Below are 14,516 nucleotides of genomic sequence, written 5' to 3' on the forward strand. Positions count from 1 at the left end.
GTGCCGTGATGGACACATAACGTCCCTGGCCATGCCTACTGGTCCATGCATCTGTAGTCAGGTGCACCTTTGTACTCACAGATTGCCTGAGTGCATGGACGATGCGCTGTTTAACATGCTGGTGCAGGGCTGGGATGGCTTTTCTGGAAAAAAAGTGTCGACTGGGTAGCTCGTATCGTGGTTCAGCGTACTCCATCAGGGCTTTGAAAGCTTCGCTTTCAACTAACCGGTAGGGCATCATCTCTAACGAGATTAGTCTAGCTATGTGGGCGTTAAAACCCTGTGTACGCGGATGCGAGGATAAGTACTTCCTTTTTCTAACCAGAGTCTCATGTAGGGTGAGCTGGACTGGAGAGCTGGAGATCGTGGAACTTTCGGGTGTGCCGGTGTACATGGCAGACTGAGAGACGGTTGGAGACGGTATTGTTTCCGCCGGTGCCCTAGATGCAATATTTCCTCCTACAAAACTGGTGGTTCCCTGACCCTGACTGCTTTTGGCTGGCAAAGAAACCTGCACAGATACTGCCGGTGGTGCGGAAAATGGTGGCCTTACAGTGACGGAAGGGATGTTGCGTTGCTGACTAGCTTCATTGGCCGAGGGTGCTACAACCTTAAGGGACGTTTGGTAGTTAGTCCAGGCTTGAAAATGCATGGTGGTTAAGTGTCTATGCATGCATATTTAGACTTTTCAGATTCTGACCTCTGCTTAAGCTAGTTGAACATTTTTGACAGATGACTTTGCGCTGATCAGTTGGATGTTGTTTAAAAAAATGCCAGACTGCACTCTTCCTAGACTCGGATCCCTTTTCAGGGATTGCAGACTGAGCTTTAACAGGATGGCCACGCTGTCCTCCAACAGGTTTTGGCTTTGACACGCGTTTTGGGCCAGATACGGGCCCGGCAGATGGAACCTGTTGCGATGTTGATGCCTGCTGCGGCCCCTCCTCCACCTCCGCTTCTGAACTACTGCCGCCTGCACCCTGTTCCCCCAATGGCTGCCAATCGGGGTCAATAACTGGGTCATCTATTACCTCCTCTTCGAGCTCGTGTGCAACTTCGTCTGTGTCACTGTGTCGGTCGGTGGTATAGCGTTCGTGGCGGGGCAACATAGTCTCATCAGGGTCTGATTGTGGATCTGTACCCTGAGAGGGCAATGTGGTGGTCTGAGGAGCAGCATAGTACTCTGGCTGTGGCTGTGCATCAGTGCACTCCATGTCAGAATATACTTGTAATGGGCATGGCCTGTTAAATGTTTCACTTTCTAAGCCAGGGACGGTATGTGTAAAGAGCTCCATGGAGTGACCCGTTGTGTCGCCTGCTGCATCCTTCTCTCTTGTTGTAGTTTTTGCTGAGGAGGACAAGGAAGCGACTTGTCCCTGACCGTGAACATCCACAAGCGACGCGCTGCTTTTACATTTACCAGTTTCGGAAGAGGAGGCAAAAGAGCTAGAGGCTGAGTCTGCAATGTAAGCCAAAACTTGCTGTTGCTGCTCCGCCTTTAAAAGCGGTTTTCCTACTCCCAGAAAAGAGAGCGTTCGAGGCCTTGTGTAGCCTGACGACGAAACTGGCTCCACAGCTCCAGACTTAGGTGGAATATTTTTATCCCCATGACCACCTGATGCTCCACTACCACTACCATCATTACCAGCTGACAATGAACGCCCACGACGACCTCTTGCACCAGACTTCCTCATTGTTTTAAAATCTTAACCAAAGTAACTTTATTTGTTGCTGTCAAACAACTTACACGGTGAGCTATAACTTCAGTATGATTTCAATATCCCTTAACAGGTTGGTGAGACCACAAGGAAAATCAGGCACAATGTTACACACTCTGTTTTCTGTGGCACAAAATCACAGAGATGACACACACGCAGGACTGTCACTCAAGCACTAATGTCAATATTAATCTCCCACCTAATTTATTTATTTTTTTTTCTCAGGGAGACTTTAGAAACCAAATAATATTAAAAACAAAACAAAAAAAAAACAAAAAAAAAAAGGCTTTCTATGGCCCACAATTAGAGAGAGAGAGGTGGCACACCCAGGAGTCAAGACTGGCGCACAAGCTGAAAGGGCAATATTACTCTCCCACTGTTTTTTTAAGTTTTTTTTTTTTTATTTTCAGGGAGACTTTAGAAACCAAATAATATTAAAAAAACCAAAAAAATAAATAGCCTTTCTATGGCCCACTGAATGAGAGAGAGAGGTGGCACACCCAGGAGTCAAGACTGGCACACAAGCTGAAAGGGCAATATTACTCTCCCACTGTTTTTTTATGTATTTTTTGTTTTTTAAGGGAGACTTTAGAAACCAAATAATATAAAAAAAAAAAAAAAAGGCTTTCTATGGCCCACAATTAGAGAGAGAGAGGTGGCACACCCAGGAGTCAAGACTGGCGCACAAGCTGAAAGGGCAATATTACTCTCCCACTGTTTTTTTATGTTTTTTTTTTTTTTCAGGGAGACTTTAGAAACCAAATAATATTAAAAAAACCAAAAAAATAAATAGCCTTTCTATGGCCCACTGAATGAGAGAGAGAGGTGGCACACCCAGGAGTCAAGACTGGCACACAAGCTGAAAGGGCAATATTACTCTCCCACTGTTTTTTTATGTATTTTTTGTTTTTTAAGGGAGACTTTAGAAACCCAATAATATTTAAAAAAAAAAAAAAAAAAAAAGGCTTTCTATGGCCCACTGAATGAGAGAGAGAGGTGGCACACCCAGGAGTCAAGACTGGCGCACAAGCTGAAAGGGCAATATTACTCTCCCACTGTTTTTTTAAGTTTTTTTTTTTTTATTTTCAGGGAGACTTTAGAAACCAAATAATATTAAAAAAACCAAAAAAATAAATAGCCTTTCTATGGCCCACTGAATGAGAGAGAGAGGTGGCACACCCAGGAGTCAAGACTGGCACACAAGCTGAAAGGGCAATATTACTCTCCCACTGTTTTTTTATGTATTTTTTGTTTTTTAAGGGAGACTTTAGAAACCAAATAATATTAAAAAAAAAACAAAAAAAAAAGGCTTTCTATGGCCCACAATTAGAGAGAGAGAGGTGGCACACCCAGGAGTCAAGACTGGCGCACAAGCTGAAAGGGCAATATTACTCTCCCACTGTTTTTTTAAGTTTTTTTTTTTTTATTTTCAGGGAGACTTTAGAAACCAAATAATATTAAAAAAACCAAAAAAATAAATAGCCTTTCTATGACCCACTGAATGAGAGAGAGAGGTGGCACACCCAGGAGTCAAGACTGGCACACAAGCTGAAAGGGCAATATTACTCTCCCACTGTTTTTTTAAGTTTTTTTATTATTATTTTCAGGGAGACTTTAGAAACCAAATAATATTAAAAAAACCAAAAAAATAAATAGCCTTTCTATGGCCCACTGAATGAGAGAGAGAGGTGGCACACCCAGGAGTCAAGACTGGCACACAAGCTGAAAGGGCAATATTACTCTCCCACTGTTTTTTTATGTTTTTTTTTTTTTCAGGGAGACTTTAGAAACCAAATAATATTAAAAAAACCAAAAAAATAAATAGCCTTTCTATGGCCCACTGAATGAGAGAGAGAGGTGGCACACCCAGGAGTCAAGACTGGCACACAAGCTGAAAGGGCAATATTACTCTCCCACTGTTTTTTTAAGTTTTTTTTTTTTTATTTTCAGGGAGACTTTAGAAACCAAATAATATTAAAAAAACCAAAAAAATAAATAGCCTTTCTATGGCCCACTGAATGAGAGAGAGAGGTGGCACACCCAGGAGTCAAGACTGGCACACAAGCTGAAAGGGCAATATTACTCTCCCACTGTTTTTTTATTTATTTTTTTTTTTTTCAGGGAGACTTTAGAAACCAAATAATAAGAAAAAAAATAAATAAATAAATAGGCTTTCTATAGCCCACTGAATAAGAGATAGCACACACAGCAGTGGCACACAAGCCCTGACTGAGGCCAATATTTTTCTACCACTGATTGATGTAGTGTTTTTGTGTTGAGGTAGAATTTAGAACACAAATCACGGAAAAAATAAATAGGCTTTCTATGGCCCACTCAGTGAGAGTTGGCACACACAGGGATGGCACTGTAGCAGAAATGCCAATCTTAATCTCCCACAAAAAAAAAAAAAAAACAGGGACTGTCCTACAATTACTATCTCCCTGCAGTAATCTAAGCCAGGTATGGCAGGCAGCAATAGGAGTGGACTGATGCACAAATTAAATAAAAAGTGTGGACAAACAAAAAAGATAGCTGTGCAGAAAGGAAGGAACAAGAGGATATGTGCTTTGAAAAAAGCAGTTGGTTTCCACAGTGGCGTACACACAGCAATACAGCTATCACGGAGCCTTCTAGGGCAGCCCAATGAGCTACAGCGCTGAGGAAGAAAAAAAAAAATAGCTTCCACTGTTCCTGCACACCGAAGGTGGTGTTGGACAGTGCAAATCGCTGCAGCACAAGCGGTTTGGTGGTTAGTGGACCCTGCCTAACGCTCTCCCTGCTTCTGACGAAGCGGCAGCAACCTCTCCCTAAGCTCAGATCAGCAGCAGTAAGATGGCGGTCGGCGGGAACGCCCCTTTATAGCCCCTGTGACGCCGCAGACAGCAAGCCAATCACTGCAATGCCCTTCTCTAAGATGGTGGGGACCAGGATCTATGTCATCACGCTGCCCACACTCTGCGTTCACCTTCATTGGCTGAGAAATGGCGCTTTTCGCGTCATTGAAACGCGACTTTGGCGCGAAAGTCGCGTACCGCATGGCCGACAAGCACAGGGGTCGGATCGGGTTTCATGAGACGCCGACTTAGCCAAAAGTCGGCGACTTTTGAAAATGATCGACCCGTTTCGCTCAACCCTAGTGGTAAGTACGAATCAATAAATCTAGAAACTGCACAAGGTGCATATTGATGTGGTATATATACAGTTGTATAAAAAAGTGTTTGTCCATTTCCTGATTTCCTATTCTTTTACATGCTAGTCACACTTAAATGTTTGCGATCACTAAACAAATGTAAATATTAGGCAAAGATAACATAACTAAACACAAAATGCAGTCTTTAAATTAAGGTCTTTATTATTAAAGGGAACCTGTCACCCCCCAGGCGTTTGAAACTAAAAGAGCCACCTTGTGCAGCAGTAATGCTGAATTCTGACAAGGTGGCTCTTTTAGTTCTGGTTGCTGTAACTGCAGAAATAATCTGTTTTGTAATTTGTCCTAAATACCTTTCTTCAGTCCTGGAGGCAGGCCTTTCCCTCCTGCTGCAGACGCCACACAGGCGTCACTCAAGTCTTCTTGGCACCGGGCACCGCCTCCGCAGCGCTGTTTTGAAATCAGCTGGCGCCTGCACTCTTTTCTCCTGCCTTGGGCAGGCGCAGTGAGCGCTGCCCGTCCTCTCTCCTCATATGCAGTCTAGTGGACTGCGCCTGTGCGGCCGCCCTGCCTGTTAATCCCAGCCCCGTAGTATGAATAAATCAGAAGACACTGCGGGGCTGGGATTCACAGGCAGGGCGGCCGCACAGGCGCAGTCAGCTGGACTGCATATGAGGACAGGACGGGCAGGGCTCACTGCGCCTGCCCAAGGCAGGAGAAAAGAGCGCAGGCGCCGGCTCAGTTCAAAACAGCGGTGAGGAGGCGGCGTCCGGCGCCAAAAAGACTTGAGTGACGGCAGTGTGGCGTCTGCAGCAGGGGGGGAAAGGCCTGCCTCCAGGACTGAAGAAAGGTATTTAGGACAAATTACAAAATGGATTATTTCTGCAGTTACAGCACCAATAACTAAAAGAGCCACCTTGTCAGAATGCAGCATTACTGCTGCACAAGGTGGCTCTTTTAGTTAAAAACGCCTGGGGGGTGACAGGTTCCCTTTACGGAACAAATAAATCCTAACTTATGGGGCCCTGTGTGCCCCCTAAACATAATAACTGGTTGGGCCACCCTTAGCAGCAACACCTACAATCAAGCATTTGCAATAACTGGCAATGAGTTTTTTTACAGTGCTCTAGAGGAATTTGTCCCTCTCATCTTTACAGAATTGTTGTAATTCAGCCACATTGGAGTGTTTCCGAGCCCGAACCACCTTTTTAAGGTCATGCCATAGCATCTTAATTGTATTAAGGTCAGGACTTTGCCTAGGCCATTCCAAAGTCTTAATTTTGCTTTTCAGATACCATGATCACTAAGGTGGTTCTCCCAGGGTGAGGCTCATCCATTGCACTCCGGGTGTGCTGACCCCTGCGATTTCCCCAAATGCGGGAAACTCGACTGCATAATTTGTGGTAGTGGGGGACTGCGTTCGCGCTTTCCCCTGAAAAAATAAAAAAAATAAAAAATAATAATTTTGCTTTTCTTAAGCCATTTAGAAGTGGACTTGCTGCTGTGTTTAACATTCATGTCCTGCTACATAACCCAAGTGCGCTTCAGCTTGAGGTCATGAACAGATGGCCGGACATTCTCGTTTAGGATTTTTTGGTAGACAGCAGAATTCATGGTTTAATTTACCACAGCAAGTCTTCCAGGTCCTGAAGCAGCACAACAGCCCCAAACCATCACACTATCACCACCATATTTTACTGTTGGTATGTTGTTCCTTTTCTGAAATGCTGTGTTATATTTACCCCATATGTAATGGCACATATACTTTCCAAAGAAATAAACTTTTGTCCCATCAGCTCACAGAGTATTCTCCCAAAAGTATTGGATATCATCAAGAGTTTTTCTGTCAAAACTGAGATGAGCCTTTATGTTCCAATTGCTTGGCAGTGTTTTTGTCTTGGAACTCTGCCATGTAGGCCATTTTTACCCAGTCTCTTTCTTATGATGGAGTCATGAACATTGACCTTAAATGAGGCAAGTGGGGCCTGCAGTTCTTTGGATGTTGTTGTGGTGTCTTTTGTGACCTATTGGGTGTGTCATCGCTGCGCTCTTTGTGTAATTTTGGTCAGCCGGCCACTCCTAGAAAGCTTCACCACTGTTCCAGGTTTTCGCCATTTGTGGATAATGGCTTTTACTGTTGTTTGCTGGAATCCCAAAGCTTTAGAAATGGCTTTATTACCTTTTAAAATAAAGCACACTGTAATTGCAGAAGAACAACTATGCTCTACATTATATCACTGAGTCTGGCTTTTGGCACCTCACATATCTCTCTACTCTTATCAATTGGATCTCTATATTATTTTCAGACTATTATTATTATTTTTTTTTTTTTTTTTTTGTATGTATACAACACATTCAGTTCTGGTGCAAATTTTTTGAGTATTTGCCCAATATTTTAGGGCTTTCACTTCCTATTTGTATTGCTGAGCTGTGATTTGGCATTCTCTTGCTATCTTTAATGACCCTAAAATGGCTGATAAATTCCCTGCCTAAGCTTTTATACAGTTTATTATTGTCCTGTCGAATTGGATGTGGGTATGTAATAGCGGCAAGGCATTAAGGGAAGCCTAATCAATCATGCCTAAAGTAATGTCAGCCATTTGTGGATTATACAGTCTTATAAAAATGTCTAAAATGGTGGTGGGCAATTTTTTTGGTGATTTGTGAGAATCAAAAATTGTACAAGTTCTCCTTGGCCTGCGAGTTACGTAATATGCGACTTGAATTCCATTTGTATCAAATCGATTTTCTCATCTCCAGTACATGAGTCCGTGAGTCTCCCATGGCTGTGTCAGCTTTTCCTGAAATATTCCCTAACATGAAGTCATAGGGAGTTTCTCTCATATAACAATGCATATAAAGTCTACAAAGAACATAATAAGCTACATTCAGGTTTCTATAGACAATCACATCATGTTATAATTCTTCTCAATTAAATCGCCTATTGTATCGCAGAACTTTATACGCCCTTTTTAAAGTCTATAGCTTGATATAATCAAAATTATTTACTTTTATGACCTGTCTGGCTTCCACCAGGTACTGTCTCTGATTAAAACTAGAAACCTACTTTCAGGAAAAAAAGATAAAAAGGATCCATAAGGCTGTTTGAGATAAAATGTTCTGATCTTTATTTCACAAAGATTAAAAAACTGATTGTCCAGACTATTAAAAGATAGAATGGGCATATAATTGTCTGGACAATCCATTTTTTATCTATGTGAAAAAATAGATCAAAAACAGCCATAATGATCCTTTTTTCCTTTTTTTTCCTGTAAGTTTTTCCGGTGGTCAACGGACTTGAATCCAGGCTATAGAAATGAGGAGCAACCATCCATGCATCACACAGTGAGGCTTATTTCCACTCTTTTTTGTGTTTTTTCCTTTTAGAAACAGACTTTATTGGACCATCAAGACATTTAATCTCTTTTGTCTATCGCATATCGATATTTATAAAAAATATAGCTCATTGATAAAGAAAAAACGTAGTGAATATTATATGGTGGGTGCTGGAACAGATTTTGTATCATGGTCAAGAACAATTACAGTATGAGCACTAAACTTCTTCAGAATAACTTCTTGAAAAATCTCCCTTTTTATTTCCAAAAGAAATATTGAAACCATTTTATTTTTTTAAACTGTTTTATTGCTCCAAATATTAATACGAAATATGAAAATGAAGCAACTGTGCAAATAGTTTTCAGTGGAAAAAAAAACTTTATAGATTTCTATATATAGATCTGATGCAGACTTGCATATTTGATAAGTCTCACCTGGTGAGATGGATCCTTGGACTGGACAACCAGATATTATGCAGCACGGACAGATGATGATGGTGCAGAAGGGAGATTCAGATGTAACAATGGAGGCGGTGATGGCAGAAAGGCAAAAGGAGGAACAAACGAGAATCACAGGATTTGATGAAGCAGAGTAGAGGAAAGGAAATGGAGAAGACTCATAAAGGACCGGTATGACTGAGTTGAACTGCAAAGTAAGTTCTTAGACAGGATAAGGAGTGAGCGGAGAAGCAAAGAAGTAGAGCTGGGTTTTCAGAAGTTTAATTCAGAGCTGACAGCGAAACAGAAAAGTTGACTGAGTAATAGGGCAGAGCTAAGAATGACAAAGTTCGATGCATAGATGGGAGATATGCGGCAGGTTAGAATTAGCAATATAGGAGACACCAAATATAGAGCTCACAATATGGCCGAGTAGACTAAGCAGTATATAAGAGCTGCGTTTGTAACAGAGTCCAGTATATTTGAGCTAGTCAGCGGTATAGCAGAGCTGTGTTTGTCATACGATCAAGGCATAACTGATTGGCTGTAGATCACAGTGCTCAGCAATGCAGCAGAGCTGGATTTATCAAAGGTCCAAGGCAGATTTGACCAGCAGTACATCAGAGTGCCCAGTGATATAGCAGATCTGGTTTTATAGGTGACTCAAGAAACAATAAAGTGATCCTCGGTAGTTGGGTGGTTGTTTATTACTTGAATATTTAGCCAGGGAACTGTCAATTAAACTGGGCCCATAAATCCTGGGTTTATAATGTCAGAGGGACGGCCTGAGTTTCTTTGGTACGTTGATGGACCAAGAACAGAGAAACAACAGCAGCAGGATGATGCAGTACCTGAGCTGGATCAAGGAATATTGAGTAATCCATTTTTCATTATTACAGACTACAAAACCTGCATGTGTCGTGATCATCTGTGTTAGCAGGTTACTTAAACTACATCTTATAAACATACTAGTACACACAGTTTGCTTGTAGTACGTACAAAATATGATAACTGAGGAGATCAACTGTTCATTGAAGGGCTCATATTCAAAGCCCCGAAAAAAGCAGCTTACTTTTTCAGAGAGAAGCTGTTGTCATTCAGACTTTATTCCCTATAAGTTAAAAGTCACAACACAATTAAACATCTTTATTCATGAACTGACCCATGTATGCGCTAATTATGCCCAATTTCTCTAATTTTCTAAAGCAGTAATGCAATTCAAATTTCATATATTTCATGTTTTCATGCTATAGCGCTACAGAGTGCTATTTTATTTGTTAGTATATATGGAGATGATTAGTAAGCACCTGTTCACACCTTATTTCTGTTTGGAAGATACATTCTGTTTTTTGATATTTGTACACATCAAGTTAAAAGTCACAACTCAAAGAAACGTCCAAATTCATGAATAGCTTAAAGAGGATTTTTCACAAATTTGAGCATGCAATACTGGCCTCATTGTGGAATAGTATTTGCAGAGCTGAAAAAAACATTGTTTTCATTTTATAATTTGTACTCTAAATTGCTAAGATATTAGCTTGTAAAATTAAGGTTATAATCTACTATATAATTGTCTAAGGGTCACTTCCGTCTTTCTGTCCTTCTGTCTGTCTGTCTGTCACGGATATTCATTGGTCGCGGCCTCTGTCTGTCATGGAATCCAAGTCGCTGATTGGCCACGGCAAAACAGCCACGACCAATCAGCGATGGGCACAGTCCGGCGGAAAAATGGCCGCTCCTTCCTCCCCGCAGTCAGTGCCCGCTCCGTACTCCCCTCCAGTCAGAGCTCACACAGGGTTAATGGCAGCGTTGACCGTGGTGTAATGCACTTGGTTAACGCTGCTATTAAACCTGTGTGACCAACTTTTTACTATTCATGCTGCCTATGCAGCATGAATAGTAAAAATATCTAATGTTAAAAATAATTAAGAAAAATAAAAATAGTTACATACTCACCCTCCGTTGGCCCCCGGATCAAAGCGGTTACCGACGCTCCTCGCGACGCCCCGGTGACCGCTCCATGCATTGCGGTCTCACGAGATGATGACATGCAGTCTCGTGAGACCGCTACATCATCATCTCGCGAGACCACAATGCACTCTTCAGACCGGAGCGCGCGAGGAGCATTGGTAACCGCTTCGGTAACTGCTTTGATCCGGTGGCCAACGGAGGGTGAGTATGTAACTATTTTTTATTTTAATTCTTTTTTTAACAGGGATATGATGCATACTATGTGACTGGCCAATATGCTACATGACTGGGCAGTATACTACATGACTGGGCAGTATACTATCTGTCTGTGCTGTATACTACATGGCTCTGTGCTGTATACTACGTGACTGGGCAATATACTGTGTGGCTGGGCAATATGCTATGTGGCTGGGCAATATACTATGTGGTTGGGCAATATACTGCGTGGCTGGGCAATATACTACGTGGCTGGGCAATACACTATGTGGCTGGGCAATATACTACGTGATTGGGCAATATACTATGTGGCTGGGCAATATACTGCGTGGCTGGGCAATATACTACGTGGCTGGGCAATACACTATGTGGCTGGGCAATATACTACGTGATTGGGCAATATACTATGTGGCTGGGCAATATACTGCGTGGCTGGGCAATATACTATGTGACTGGGCAATATACTATGTGGCTGGGCAATATACTACGTGGCTGGGCAATATACTACGTGGCTGGGCAATATACTACGTGACTGGGAAGTATACTACATGACTGGGCAATATACTACGTTTCTGTGCTGTATACTACGTGGCTCTGTGCTGTATACTACGTGACTGGGCAATATACTATGTGGCTGGGCAATATACTATGTGGCTGGACAATATACTACATCGCTGGGCAATATACTATGTGGTTGGGCAATATACTGCGTGGCTGGGCAATATACTACGTGGCTGGGCAATATATTACGTGGCTGGGCAATATGCTATGTGGACATGCATATTCTAGAATACCCGATGCGTTAGAATCGGGCCACCATCTAGTTTAATAATAAATACTCAACTTAACGTTACCAGAGATTTTTCTCTGGGGGCGTGTACTTCTTCCTCTGTATGCTATCGACCAATCATAAGCAGGAGGAATCATATTGGGGAAAAAAGTACACTCCCCTCAATAGCCTTGAACAATTTTTCCCTTTTTTTTCAGACAGTCTGTTCTCACTGATCTCACTGCTGCGCTGTGTGTAATTAAAAAATTATCAATGGTAGAGCAGAGGTGAGTTTTATTACATCCACTTCCAACTTTAATCTCATGGCAGCAGATGTGAGGGAAGGGGCAGCATAGGAGAGCTGACAGTACTATGAGAAGAGAGCTGCTAGAAGAGTTTACAATAAGCCAAAGCTTAGTTCTGCTGTACTGCTTCCGCTAACATTGACTGCTGTTAGATGAAGTTTGAAGTTAGTCATTTCTCCCATCCCTGGTCAACTCACTTTGTAATCACACACAGCTCATAGATTATATCAGTCAAGAGAGCAGACTGTCTGCCATTATATGTCTCACTCTGAGAAACCTACTCTAAGCTATTGTGGAAACCTGCTGTTTTCTCCACTATGTTGCTACCAACTTATGATTGGTTAATGTCATGCAGGGGTCAAAGTACAAGCCCCCAGAGACAAATCTCTTGTAATGCCCGATTGGGCTTATTATGTATTAGAACTTAAATTTCGAAGCTAAAGAGAGAAATGTAAAAATGAAAATGAAAATCCACATTTTATTCATCTCTGCAGCCACTGTTCCAGGTTATGGCCAGTTTAATATTCTCATACTGGTAAAAAAAAAAACACTTTAGGTACACCAGAAGGAATGTAGGTTTTATACAGGGTGTTAGAGACAGAGATCCAAAGTGAGAGAACTGTTTTATGACATCCATATTCCATGTGGACATATGGAAAAGGGTTTAATGCAATAAAAAATTGGCTGCACAAGTATATACAGTATATAAGTCTTATAAAAAAAAAGTGAAGTCACAACAAATCCTTGATTCTTCAATGGCAGATGTTACAAAGCTTACACTCCAATGTACAATCATGGGTGATTAGCATATACTCCACATTTTCTTACTACACACTTGTTCATTGTAGATGTAGGCTGCAGCTGCAGGTGCATTAAGAATCCATTGTACTAACTGCATCTCTATTAAGACACATTCATAGTATCAGAACAATGTCTTTAATTGCCTCTTCCAATGAATAAACAAAAGTGATATGAAGAAGGTTACAATACAGAATCTTGTCTTGAACATATATCAATTTGTAGAACATGACCGCATCACATACATCTAGTAACAGAAAATGACAGCTCATTCCTATGCTGAGAAAAATGACAAAATAGATAAAAAATATGTATATCTATGTACTGTATGATCGCATAATATTGACTACATTATGCTCTTTTTTTGCTTTTAAAGTAAATTGTTGCATAGTTTGGAGCAGATCTACTTTTTACTATTAGGTCGACATAGCTATACAAGTGATTGTTTTTGGGTCTTGCGTTATTTTGGATATATGTTTTTCTTAGTTTTAGATAATATTTTTTGAAAGATATGTAGAATTTAAAAGAAAGTTGGAGGACTGTTTTTCTTTTAATCTGTATCCAAAATCATCATAAATTGTTACAAAGTTAATTTATAGGTTATTGCAGTTGTTAACATAATAACATAGTTAGCAAGGCCGAAAAAAGACATTTGTCCATCCAGTTCAGCCTATATTGCACTTTGCGATGCAAAATATTAATGTGTCCTTTGGTCTACTGGATAACAGGTAATTGGAATGTAAGGGTTAATTCTGCGCTGTCGGTAAAAAGATAGAAGAGAACGATATTCAGGAATGTAGTTTATTGGTCAAACGCGTTTCGAAGTTCCAAATCTGTTCATTAGGACAAACCACAGTGTATAATACAAAGGTGGTATAAATGAAGGTGACATAAAAAAAAAGGCTTGTAAGCTAATGGACGTTGCATGTCATATGATCAGGGGTAACTTGCAAAAGAGCAAAAAGGTTAAAAATCATGTGAGGCATTTTCTAGGCTGCATTGTAATTGACATACAAAATTAAAAATTAATATTATTAAAGTCAAATTTTCGTTTTTTAGTTTTGTACTTTTATGGGGGTAGTTTTTAGAATGTTCTCACTTTTGAGATTTTCTATCATATAGACCTCTCAAAGTCAGTTCATCTGTGAGGTGGTCCCTAAATAAATGTTTGAAAAAGGGGAAATCGCTGGTCAAATTGTAAACCTTATAACGTCCTAACAAAAAAAAAAAAATTGTTTAAAAAATTGTGTTGATGTAAAGTAGACACGTGGGAAAAGTTATTTTTTTTATTTTGTGTGACATATCTCTATGATTCAAGGGCATAAGAATTCAAAGTTTGAAAATTGCACAATTTTCCAAATTTTCGTTAAATTTCCATTCTTTTCACAAATGAACGAACATCTCATAATAATTGGGATCCATTGAAGCGTTCCAGAGTTATTACCTCATAAAGAGACACTCTTCAGAATTGTAAAAATTGGCCTGGTCATTAACGTGCAAGCCACCTTTGGGGGTAAAGGGTTTAAATGTTCAGCTGAACACATCGGACGCGAACATCCAGAGGTTCGCCATCACGAGCCATTTGTCCATTTTCTTGTCTGTTTGATGCTTAGTATATTGGATCCAAACACTGTAAATGGGAAGAAATAATGGAAGTCATTTTATGCACTTTGTTCTTGAAACACTTATCAAATCATCTATAGTATGTATATAATTGAGTCCATCTTTATGCATGGATTTGTATTATTCATCTTGGAATGCACAAGTTTTTCTATTACTAATAATGTCTATGTACATTATTTTCATGGGTCTAATTGC

At 40.7% G+C, this 14,516-nt stretch overlaps 1 non-coding gene across 1 annotated transcript; it reads left to right on the plus strand.

Moving 5' to 3' along the window:
• The first annotated feature begins 6,140 nt into the window (after positions 1-6,140).
• On the plus strand, positions 6,141-6,301 carry LOC143810555 (U1 spliceosomal RNA). The gene has a single exon (XR_013223006.1). It is a non-coding gene; the product is annotated as a U1 spliceosomal RNA (small nuclear RNA).
• The last annotated feature ends 8,215 nt before the right edge of the window (positions 6,302-14,516 follow it).

The sequence above is a fragment of the Ranitomeya variabilis genome, chromosome 2, assembly GCF_051348905.1.
Source record: "Ranitomeya variabilis isolate aRanVar5 chromosome 2, aRanVar5.hap1, whole genome shotgun sequence".
NCBI lineage: Eukaryota > Metazoa > Chordata > Amphibia > Anura > Dendrobatidae > Ranitomeya > Ranitomeya variabilis.